Here is a 13,923-nt window from a genome sequence, read left to right on the forward strand (position 1 = left end):
CCTTCCTTAGTGACCATTGTTTACAGGCTACAGGAATTCGATATCCACACCACTGAGCCCTAATATGTGGATATCTCCCACTGCCAACCGATATATGTGATGTGGATATCCCACCACTGCCCACTAATATATATGATGCCCCAGCACTGGCCCAGTAAACAAGGAGCCTCAATCCTCACCACTAACACCAGTGGAGGATGTAGATTGGGAGGATGACAGGCACACACACACACACACACACACACACACACACACACACACACACACACACACACACACACACACACACACACACGGTATTTCTAGATGCAGCTCTCTGCATCTAGTACAATTTCCCTTAAGAGCACACAGAGACCACAGACAGTCTTGGGCTGGTTTCTCCCTCTTTCACCAGTTCCCAAGAGGACTTCCCATTGACACAGCTATAGGACTGAGATCTTAGCTGAGTGGCCAAGCCAAGACGTCCAGCACCCTCTCTGTCCAACCAGTGCTTTGTGTCCCTGCCAAAGTAGCTGACACACACACACACACACACACACACACACACACACACACACACACACACACACACACACACAAACACACACTCTTTAAAGTTTGATTTACACACACACACACACACACACACACACACACACTGGCACATATGTCCCCTTTTGCCCAGACTATAAGGTAGTTATCACTGCCACCATTCACATTCTTATCAGCTACTTTAAGGCCCTTAACAAAGAGTGTCCAATATTACTGTGTAATTTTGCTATCAATATAAATGGTAGTTTGACCAAGAGCAAAGCTATCAGGAGTGGCCTACACAGTGTCACTAAATAAATATGCAAGCACTCTCAGAACTTAAATATGTCTCATAAGTATCAGCCTCAATGAAAGTTTCAAATAAATTTAATAATAAATAATACAAGAACAAGAAAATACTCAGTATATAATCAAAGTAACATGAGAGTCCAAAATCACAGAAAAAATATTTAACCCAACATTGCAGGACAGTCTCAAATAAATAAAGAAAAACATCTAAATTAAGCTCTGATACATTCCTGACTGCATCTAAGAGAATTGCTGTACCCTAGTAAGTTATTTACAGAGAAAGCAAGGCAGATGTGGTGAGGGGTTCTTCCAGCTGATGCTGTCAGGTCACAGAAAAATACAGAATACTCAGCCTCTCTCAGAGAGTTCTTAGATTAATATCTCAAATATTACTGCTGGGATAGCTTGCAGGATGACATTACTTCTTGTCATCTGACTCTGTCCCAGGCAAAACTCCAACTGATGCAGCTGGTAGCATTTACTATCTCCCTGTGAAAATTCACAAGCAAGGGCTTTTCTTAGATCTATGTGAGATCCTGAAAGTCATAAAACAATAAAAACACCTCCAAGACAATACAGGGATCCTCTAGTTCTGGACATTGTATCTGTTACTGCACTGAAACGGAAGGATGACATCCTTTTTTATGGCGTGGTTATAAAGTAATTTAATTTCAACTATTTTTCTGAAATTTTTCAAGTTACCCTCCAGTTTCCCCTTTTAAAATATATACATCTAAACAGTTACAATAGTGTATGCACATTTATGTTCTGTTCCAGTAGGGTACAGTGCAGATACATTTGTAAAGCTCAATACTTTACAGCCCATTTCTACACACACTTCTGTAACAGCAGTTTGATATACACATAACCTACAGTTCAAATACATTTGTAACACAAGCACATGAATCATGTTGATATTCACAAATGACAAATAATTAGTTACAAATTTTAAGATAACTGGGCTGGCAGTATCACATTTCATGACAGAACCCTCCATTGGTGCACATCTCAATCAGATGAAGAAGATGCTCACTAGAATGCTGGGAAATGAAAACGTCAAGCACTCCAACAGCAAGTTGAGGAGGCGGACAATGATGACAGTTCTGTGCTTGAGAACTAGATTCTCACTGTCCCCACTTTTGACAGGTATGGTCATCAGATATCCCCTCCCTATCCCCAATCATGGTGACCCCTAACCTGTTGTGTCCCTCACCATCCCTGTCTTGTCTCTTGTCTGTCCTGTTTGTCTGCATCCACTTCCTCACCTGCCCTACTTATCTGACCCAGAAATACCTACGTCCCTTAACTCAACATTCGTCTCTTACTGAAATAAATCTCAAAAATGGCCACCTATCTCAAAAAATAATATTGTCCCAAACATAGCTCTCCACTTTGCACACGTTTTCTTGACCCACTTGATTCAGTCCAATTGCCTATACAACATGATTGTGTTGTCATCAACCATCTTTGTTGAGGCGACAGTCCTAATTCAACCAGTGTTCTATTCATATCTATTTTAAACTGTTGAAGAAATGAATAGCTATAGTTCTTTCCTAATTCCCTCTTGCACATTCCTATATTGCTTTCCCTTTGTTCTTATCAACCCCCAACATAGGTTCATAGGTAGGTACTAGACTATTGGCCCTAGGGCCTACATAAGCCTAGCCAAAAAGGTACCCTGGCTTTTGCCACCCAAGAAAATTATTTTCCTGTGCCCCTGTTGAGCAGAGCCACACAAGTGATCCCTGGGGTGAATTTCCTATTTCCCATCCAATCATCAAGATTTTTCTTGAAGAGTGCTAATGAGGAGCTCTGTTTGATATAGCTAGGTAGTCTGTTCTAGAGTATGGGAAGTCTCCTGGACAGGAATTTTTCCCTCCAGCATGTACTGTTTATTGTGGTGACAAGGTTTAGATCCCTACAGTGTGTAGCTTGGAGGGATTGGGATTTTTTTTAAGTGGAGCATGTCCAACAGCTCTGGGTTTGACATAGCTTTGTATGTTAGGCAGAGATCACCTCTGAGTAGGCGATATGCTACTGAGTAAAGCTGGATTTTTTTGAGACAGTCTGCGTAGGGCATCTTCTTGAGGCCAGTAATCTTCTTTCTGAGGTATTTCTGTGGCCTCTTCAGTTGTTGTAGATGTCTTGTGAGGTACATACCAAAAGGGGCGCTGTACTCTATAATGGGTCTAATGAGTAATGAGCAGAGGGGAACAATGACCTCTTTTTTTCTGGATGAGAAACCTTTTGTGATGAGGTGTGCCACATAGAAGGATTTCCTGACCACTGCGGCAATGTGATTATCAAAGGAGAGACTCCTGTCCACCTGTGTCCCAAGGTCTCTTATCACACTATCCATGTTAAGTAGACTACCACCTATGTTCATGGGTACAGAGTTTTTACCAAAGGGGGTGACAACGTACTTTTTGACATTGAGCTTCAGGCCATGGCTTTGACACCAGGCATCTGTCTCAGTGAGGCCCTTTTGTAGGATGCCCACATCATTAGGAGTTTCAATTATGGTTCCCAGTTTGCAGTCATCTGCAAACTTGTTTAGCCAAAGACCTTCTGTGTTATCCTGTACTTCAGAGAAGTAGATACCAAACAGGAGAGGACCCAGGACTGAACCCTGTGGTTCTACACTTGTCACTGGTCTGAAATCAGATTTGGAGTCTGCTACTTTCACAGTGTGGGTTCTGACAGTGAGCCAGTTGGCAACCCATCTTGTGAAATAGGTATTTATACCTAGTTTAGTGAGTTTATCTATAATTCCAGAGTGGGGAATGGTGCTGAACGCCTTGGCGAGATCTAGATAGGCTGTGTGAACCACCTTACCATCATCTATGGCTTTGGTGACTGCTTCAAAGAAGTCTATCAGGTTTAGGAGACATGATTTGCTTTTTACAAACCAGAACTGGGTGGGGTCCAGAGTTTAGAGATTACCAATGTCTTTGTTTATGAGTTCCATGATGATATGTTCCATGGCTTTGCAGACCAGGCTCATCAGACTAATGGGGCTGTAGTTCCCGGGGTCCATCATGCTCCCCCTTTGTGGCATGGGATAACCATCATGGTGCACCATTCAGTGGGCACAAAGTCTGAAGTGAGGCTCTAATTGAACATGGTACTTAGCTGGGGTGCCAGTTCATTCTGTAGTTCGTGTAGAACGCAGTCTGGGATACTGTCAGGTCCCATGGATGCTGTGTTCTTGGCTTTGGAGAGTGTTTTTTTTTTACCTGTGCAATTGTGATTACAGGAACTTTGCATTCTTCCGGTATAGAAATGGGCCCTCTAAGGGGTGACAGGGGGGGTAAAGTTAGCACTGAATCTATCTGCCAGGATGTTGGCAATATCAATTGGTTCTGTATATTTAGTGCCATTGTGCTATAACTCAGAGCAGATCTGAGTGTTGTCATTGAGATTCTTGACATAGCTATAGAATGCTTTGTGGTTGTCTTTAGAGTCAGTGGCAATTTTGTTTTCGTAATTAGCTTTGGAGGATTTTATGAGGGATCTCTGCTTCTTGCTGAGGCTGACCAGGGAGCTCCTCCAGTCATGGGATTTTACTCTTTTTTGCAACAATTTCTTTCTTTGGTGGTAGAGTTTGTTTATGGCATAGGACCACCAGATTGGCTTCCTTTTTTTTGAGGATAGCATCTTGGTTCTGTTAGGGAGAGCATGATCCAAGCACTCATGTAAGTGCTTATAAAGTGCATTTGTGTAGGATTCAGCAGTCGTACCTCTATTGTCCATCTGCATGGGTGTCATGAAGTTTGCCACTTCTGTCTTAAGAAGTGTGAAGTTGGCTTTGGAGAAGTGTTTTCGGCGGATTCCCTAATGGGGGGTGGGGGCGGGATGTGGATATCAAGGGTGATTAGCTTGTGGTCGGATCTGACCAACGAGGAATTGATCTCTGGTGTGGAACACTGGTTGCCCATGTTGGTAATGATCAGGTCTAGGATATTGCTGCCCTGGTGGAGGTGTGAATAAGTTGATTCAAGACATTGAAATTTATGAATTCCAGAAAACACTGAGCAAAAGAGTTGGTACATGAGTAGTTTTCCCAGTTGATGGTGGAGTAGTTGAAATCGCCCATTATTAGGGTGTTGGGTTGTACCCTAATATTTTCCAGTGTATATCAAGAAATGAGGAGTGGGAATCCTGGGGCATGGTGGGGGCTCTGTAGCAAGCTACAATTTGGATTGCGGTCTTGCCCAGAGTTAGTTGCACTTGTATAATCTCGGATGCATTATGCTCCTGGAGGTGTGGATATCCTTAATGAATATGGACACGCCTCCACTTTTAGTGCTTCGGTCCAGGTTAGGTGGCCGAAAGGTGTGGTATGAATTATAGCCTGGTAATGCAGGGGTGCTCTCTGGAGCTTTGAACCAGGTCTCTGTCACTGCACAGATGCCGATGTTCTCCATTTTAAGGAGTGCCTTGAGTGAGTGCATTTTGAGGTTTAGACTTCTAGCATTGAGTAGCATTATCCTCAGATTTTGCTTGCTTGTACCTGTTACAGTGGTGAATTTGTCATTTGAACCTTGCCTAAAAAAGGCACTATAGGGGTGGCAAGAACCTTACCCAGTATCCAGAATCCCAAGGGTGACAGGTGCAGGCCATCTCTGGCAAAGCATTGTGGTCTGTCGATCATGTCATCCCAGGCAGACAAATACTGGATCCCCTTAGAATGACATCAGAAGCTTAGCCAAATGTTGAAGTCAATCATTTTGTTCTTGTACTGTGGTATCATTCTGGGTGATGGCAGGATGCTACTGATGGCTAGGGTCATACCTGCCTGGGCTGCAAGATCAGAGAGCTCCTCCATGTATCTTTTCATGTAGTCCAGGGAGGTACATCGCAGGTCATTCACACCAACATGGACAATGTCATAGTCATATTTGTGCTTGTTGTGGAGTGACCCGAGTGCATGCGTTATGTGGTGGATCCAGGCAGCTGACAGTAACTTTCTAAAAATGGGCCCAGAAGGAGTATCCAAATAAAAATTTACAAGAGGGGCATGCAATTTCAAAGCCACCAAGATTAACACACAAACAAGTGGGGGTGGGAACTAACTCTAGAGACAGAGAGACACAATTTTCAGTTCAATTAATATTCAGTAAGAAACAAAAATACATAAAATGCTGTACTATATGACAAAAGTGCAGATAAAAGTGTGCTTAAATTTGCTTATACGTCGAGCTGATTGCAGGCAGATCTTAGCCAGCCAAAGCTCAAATATTTCAAACATTTCACCACTTTCCTGTCTACTCCATTTTCACATCTTTAATCTGGTTAAAAAATAGAATTGCATACCACACACATAAATAAGAAATGTCCAGTGAAGCCATTCACTTTTTGTCCACTGTGTTTGCATCATGGAGTTTCGCATTGCGCACCAATGGAAGTGACGATGAATGGCTCTTCACGTCCAATGACATGATGCAGTTATCTCCACTGCAATGCTGCTTAAACCTGCTGCACAAAGGAAACACCCAATTAATGTAGAATAAAGGCACTAATATTAAAAATTTCATTTAAATAACTTTTTTATGTAGCCTGATGAATGTATAGTTTGTTACTCTATATGTGTACTCTTGATATATATCACTTGAGTACTCTTTGTTTTTATACAGTACTTCATTTTAATCATTCCCTCTTACATTTTAAATAATGATCACATGTAATTATTTAATTACATTATGAATACATATTTAATTATTAGATAGAGCTGTATTTGAACGTTGTATCAACTGGCTTAAAAATAATAACTTAATTTATTTACACCTGTTGCCACAGAATCAGCTCAGCAGCACATGTGTTTCTTACACTCATAACTATCCAAAATGCTGACTGCCATGCCTCTCGGCTTAATGTATTTGCATGAAGGAAAGCAAACCAGTAGAAATCTTATAATTTTATCAATGATGCATAGATCCAAGTTTGCTCGTCGCTTAACTATTAACAAACTGGGAAATCACAATAAATACTTTTTTAAGGGTAGATAATTTATGACACAACATTTCGATCTGAACTAGTTATGAACACTATAGTATCTGTTAGCTGTGTCTACTATGTTCAGTATGTATAAGTACTTCTCAAGTTCAAGTAGGAATCCTTAAATGTGTATCACGCATGTGCAAATACTTTGCCGTCAACCACGCAAACCAGCTGCTCGGTGGTGCTCTATGGAAAGTACTTATTAGCATTTATTAATTATGTTTACTGCATAGTTAATCTTCATGCCATTAAAGACCATCTAAAAACACAATCAAAGGGAAGGTACTTTTTAATGACTGAACACATATCTACACAGTAGTCATGTGTTACCTGCACTCATGCACTTTAAACTTGGTATCCTAATACTTGTTCACAAATAATCTGATACACTGCAGACGTAACTACCAAAAATTCTTTGTTATATACCATGTACATCTTTATACTGACAATGCACATTCAGATTGTCTAATACTTGCACTAATGTGGACAGCAGTTATTCACAAATATGAATACACAAATATGAGCACAAAAAATGGCGTCTATATCATATTATCATACGATGTAAATAGTGAATGCTATTTCATCATACCGATAATATCGAAACAACAAAATATCGAACAAATGGAACAGCAAATTTTTTCCTAGGGAAAAAATTCACTGCTCCGTAAAAAAATAAATAAACTTAAACACAAATTTAAGTGGAGGGCTTCACCCCCCCACCCCCCTACTTAAATATACCAACTCCGAGATTGCACCATAGTGGAGGAAATGGCAAAGTCCCAAAGTCGGCTCACCGAATTTTTTCCCTTGGAAAAAATTTGATGTTCCGTGACTTCACTATTTTGCCATTTTGACAGTATCGGATCAATTAAATATAATTTGCTAATTAGTCCATTCGATAATGTCATATAGACCCCAAAAAATATCTATGTCTGTATGTGACAATTTAAGTGTGCAATGCACACAACACATTGGGAAAAAGCAGAAAATGTCTCATTTCTGATGCATACATTCCTGACAGATTCTTGCATATAGTTTGTAAAGCTGTCTCTTAAAGTATACCTGCACATTAGAAACACAACAGAAAATAATACCTCCACAATATTTTGCACCAACTCGTAACAGGATATGTCAACCAGATCATATAATGCTGATGGCATCACCTATAAAGACAGCTCTCACAAGGCAAATACGTACTTCAGGGGTGATTAATCATCACATACTGTGTTTTTTGCAGAAGGGAACAAAATAATTTTACATGTGTGATAGATTAGCACAGCAGCCATACAATGTGTCTGTCTCTATGTTTGTGTGAGTGTCTATACATACTCACAGGGAACATCAGTCGGTATTCCACTATCATCAATCCTGTACCATGCAGAACTTCAATATATTGAGAGTCGTACATGGCCACCCATCCATTTCAACCAGACCTCCCAGCATCTCCTTCCAAACATCCATTGATGATGTCATCCACTATAAATTGCCCAGCAGCATTGTAAAACTCATACTTGTGCTGTGGCACTTGTGTTAAATACTGAGTCCTTAGCTTGTGTGCTTAGTTAAGTAGGAGCTCTAATCTCATTGCAGTCAACTAGGTGTGTACTCGGATGTGCATAGCTGTGTTTACTATAGTCAGCATTACAGTCCTGTGGCATGCAAATATTTTGACAGTTGTACATGTCTACACACCCATTTCATTCTGGCCTCCCAGTCTCTTCTCTCCATCATCCAGTGATGATGTCACTCACTATAAACTGTCCAGCAGCAATGGAAAAGTCAGACTTGTGTGTGTTGCTTGCATTAAATACTGAGTTCTCTAGCTGGTGTACTTAGGTATGGGTTTTACACTCACTGTGGTCAATAGGGGTGTGTGTATACTCAGATGAGCATAACTGTGTTTCTTATGGTCAGCATTACAGGCTCATAGATTACAAATATTTTGACAGTTGTACATGCCTATACATCCATTTTGTTCTGGCTTCCCAACATCTTCTCTTCAACAGCCAGTGATGATGTCATCCACTTTAAATTCTCCAGCAGTAGTGTAAATGCAGTGTAATGTCAGAATTGTGCTGTGGTGCTTGCTTTAAATACTAGTGGGTGTCCTTAGTTAGGTAGGGGTTCTTATCTCACTGAGGTCAACTGGTGTATGCATGTGTGTGTTTATTCAGTTGTTTGACATTCAAGAGTGCATTTTACAGCAGCATGTGAGACCCTGCTATTACCATCTTCTTCTCAGCAGACACTGCTATCAGTTACAAAGTGTTATCTGACACTATAAAAGCCACATTTGTGCTGTAGCACTTGTATTAAGTACTGTGCTATGTAAATAGATAGGTAGCGGTGCTATTCTCATTGCAGTCAGCTGTGTGTACATTCAATAATCACTGTGTTGACAATTTTAGAATGATATGTGAGTCCACAGCTATGTCATAGCCTTCTCCAAACATCTTGTTGTAGTATACAGTGATGATGTCAACCTGTATAACATGCACCCTGACTGTATTCAAGACAAACCTGTGCTGTGGCAATGCCATTAACTACTGTGTTTGCAGGTTACTTTACTTACACATACAAGGGTTCCAATCTGACAGAGGGCAACTTAAGTCTCTATACATACAAATTTTCCACACGGATGTGACTCCACATCCATGTTCTATACTCCTCCCAACATGTTCTTCTCAGCATACAGTGATGATATCCTACTCCATAAAGTGAAATGAGAGAGTGCTACAGTCAGACATATGTGTTGCTGCTACTGTTACACTGCATGGCATTCATATTCTATACCTACATATGTGTAATGCTCTCATCAGCCCCGGTCTACTGGTGTGTGTCTTTGTGTGTGTATGTGTCTGTGTGTGTGTGTGTGTGTGTGTGTGTGTGTGTGTGTGTGTGTGTGTGTGTGTGTGTGTGTGTGTGTGTGTGTGTTTGGTGGTACATTATGCTCATTGTGGGATCTTTGGAATTGCCCTTCATTTCACTACCACTTAGGGTAACCTTTCATTTAGCCGCATGCATCCACCAACCTCCTTTTTCTTCTGCCCACATAATATCCATCCTGCAGAGGAGTGTAGGATGTTCTCATGTCAAACATGCATATACACATCATAAAGCATAGTCCTTGCAAGAGCACGGGCAAGCCATCTCCATATTACAAAATGTGTTATTGCTAATTCTGTCATGGTGTGTGGCACATGTCCCGTATGGACAGTGGTAGTATGTAATGCAATCAAACAAATATACACATACACACAATAGTCTTGCTATCTTCTTAAATATAGATACTGTATAGGGAGTTGTGTTTTCAATGATATAATAATGGCTAAGATTTTATATGACGTTGGCCATTAGCCTAATAAAGTCCTATGACCCTATGGACAGTTGACATGTCAATACTGTGGTCATAGACATGTGCTATATTGAGGTGTGGGTCTACATTATGGCTACAAGAGGATATTCCCATTGGTGATGTGAGCTAATGTACTGATGGCCATTGCTGCCATTGCAATACATGCTGTTTCAATAACAGCTGCAGTAATATGCCTCCTGGGAATTGTTGACGTGGTATGATACACTTTTATGTATACTGTTGCCTTATCAGGACATGTGCTGTTATAGTGGTGCAGATCAGTCTTCTACACAGTTCAAAATCCACCATCACAGTGACACTTGCAGTATGCCACAGGTGTGCATGTGTCTACGTAATACTGTGACTGACATCAATATAAATTCATATTTATTACATCATTGCATAAGTTATTTCATACACATGTGGTTATGCTGTGATATGCACAGCCAATGTATCACATTTTTGGATTCAATTGCAACCTTGTGGAATTCATTGTATGTGCAATTGTGTTGCTATTCCCAATGATTATTGAGGTGGTCAGCAGTACCATTGTGTGACTATTCGCATTTGTTTCAGTAACTGTTCTGCATGAGCCACAAACAACTTATATGGCATCAAGCTGCTCAAATGCATCTTTCCCATGCAACACATACATAGGCATATGTTGTACAGTTGATGTAAGTACGAGACACTGGTACAGTTGTATGACTGTGTGTGAATAGTACCAGTGTATAGAATGTGAAGAATGATCAAGGTTGTATGTGGAGGTCTTTTCATAAATCATTTATGCCACTAAATGTGAAATGTTAAGGGGAATACATAACTATGCACAGATCTGTATGTGGATGCCACCAGACATACGCAACCATAGAAAATAGACAATCCGCTAGCTGACAGTTTATCTCACACATCACCACCATGTCACCACTGGCCATCTGCCAAGGTTTACACGCAAATGTAGTTGTTATTCTCAGGAAGGCAGCTCATCTGTGCACTATCTATGGCTAATAACACAGAAGCAATAGGCCCTGACAACATCGCAGGTTGCCTATAGCATGGCTTAAAACCTGACCTACCAGACACAGTTGGATCCGTACTTCAACACAGACTCCAGACAGCCTATGTTCCAATAGAAGGGTGTACAGCAACATGCATCCTTCTGACTGGGGGAAACATCACCTGATGCATGCATTTATAGACCCATCCTGACTCTCCTCATCTGTGAGGTAGGCTGACAAGTTATCATAGACTTTCTCATTAAGGACACAGCTAATATCCCAACTGTGCCAAATTCATGTTTGATTTGTTAAAGCTACATTATGTCTGTTACATTTGTTTGCTGTCATCAAGAACATTACTAAGGGCATACATGAACAACACTATTATCCTGCATAACTTGATCTGGCCAAGGCATTTGACACAAATCCACAGTCATGCATTACATAGAAACTGTCTCAAGTGGCCATAAATACCTACATCATCGAGTGGGTAGAAAACTGGATCACATATGTGTCAAATAAATAAGTTGCAGCCTCTATCTAGAGTACAGTTACCAGGCCCTTATTCAGGGTTCTGTACTAGGCCCTTCCTGTTCATTATTTAAGTCTCAGACATCAAAACTGAGGAACACATGCATTCTCCAACCAGCTTTGTGGAAGACTGCAAATTGTGGGTAATCATTGAATCCAAGTGTAGCACTGGTATAATGCAGACAGAATCAACACATTCAAAGGATTGCTGCCACAGCCATGGGGACACAGTAGATGAAAGTGGATGAAGAAAAATCACGGGTAGATCAGTTCCAATATGATAGCAAATACACAAGATAATTACAATATAGACAGCAGAACCCTTTGAGCAGACCAAGTGGTATATGACCTGTGTACTCAGGTAGATGGTATGTGGAACATTCAGCAGCTTATGCCTACAGTGGTGACCACTCCCTTGTGTGTAGCACAACTCCTGGGTATGTGTGGGACATCCACATCAAAGGGCATTATAGCACCATTTCTCTCAGTGCTCATCAAACCACTAATTGAGTACAATGTACTCTTTTGCATGTACCTCCCAGCACATCTTCCAGGGATGAGCCACTAAAGTGTACAACAGCTGCCACAGTGAGCTACCACACATCTTATCTGGCATACTTAAGTATTATTTTTGGTGCATAAACATTAGGTGTTGACAGTGTAGAACCTCCTATAAGGTGTTACACAAGATGCATGTGTGATACATGTTCCTGTGATGCATACGGTAAATAGATAGCTGATTGACAACAGTGATGGCATGAGTTAAATTCAAGAAAGTGGACTGTGGCATATATATGCCATGCAAACATGGCAATTAGCCAGGATTGCTTGCAATTTGAAATGCAGGTGCAACAGTGTATCTCTCGTAACACCTCCGACAGATGTTGATTTTTGAGGAAGGTAAGTTTGATTCCTCTAATAAGTTAATAACAGATCATGACAGTTGTACAAGTGTGTTCTTGCAGAACCATCTATAATCACTCACATTCGCATATGTTATGTCAGTGATATGGATTAATGGTGGTATTATGTTGATATTGTCCATGATTGTGTGTGCTTCTGTTGCTATGTGACCCATTTGGTTGAGAACTATGCTGATACTACAGTCATATTCAGGCAACATATTTTGCAGAGCCTCACAATTTGCACCTACTCTGTATTGTATATATCATACTTGATAAATTTACTCTCCGGTGTTTATGTCAGGATGCTTCTATCACGAAAAATTTTCCCCATTAATATGTCACTGTGTGTGACAGTCACATAATGTTTAATAACTGTGTGATGTTTATATGACTATATCAACACAGGAGCTATACACATCAGTACGTACTATATCATGTTGATATGTGATTAGTGTTTATGCTACAACTCTGTTGTCATTATGGTGTACATACATTGACATACTGTCATCTGCTGTACATTACATTACCATGTTTCACCTGTCCTCTTCCCCGGTTTTCATTCTTTTATTCCTACAATTCATGTGTGTGCCTTTTTCAATGCACACACTTACCTCCCATAATTACCTGTAATGCACTCTAAGTACCCTTGATGATCATTTGCAAAACATTTATCCAGTGTGTCTAAAACAGGTTTGCACACTACTCTGCACTGAATACACTCTCATATAATATGTTTATACATTGCTTTATATTATATCCTGGTAGTCCAGCAGACCTATTTTGCCCATAGGTAAAGAGGTTTACATGTCTGCAGGTGTTCATGTTGCTTTACATAGTTTCGTGATCAGCAACACTGTTGCTGGCCAAAAAAAACACACTTGTATTCATGTAAGCACAATGCAGCATGGCATAGACATGCAATTAGCACTGCTGTTCATCTCGCACACATGTAAACTCTATGTAGGCTTTGTGTTAAGCCTATATGGAGTTTATTGAATCTGCAGGCTTATGTTTACTTCTAGATGATACACCGCTAATTATGCTGTGAAAAAAAACAAAACATTCATGTGTTTTAAAATGTCAGACTATTTTACCAATTTACAAATGGCAGGAATCTTTGCTTCCTTATCCTAAATGTATAAATGATTCATGAAAACATGCAAATCCTAGAATATAAAAAGGTGGATAACTTGCCAAGTTCTATATTTTTTTAATCTCAGTGTAACAGTCCCTCTACAGGTACAATTCACTCCAATGTAAGTGTAACTGATAATGGATTATAAAATACAAATGATCCATGGAAAAAAAAAAACCT

This window comes from Protopterus annectens, chromosome 13.part0, assembly GCF_019279795.1.
Source record: "Protopterus annectens isolate FY-2018-M chromosome 13.part0, PAN1.0, whole genome shotgun sequence".
Classification (NCBI taxonomy): domain Eukaryota; kingdom Metazoa; phylum Chordata; order Ceratodontiformes; family Protopteridae; genus Protopterus; species Protopterus annectens.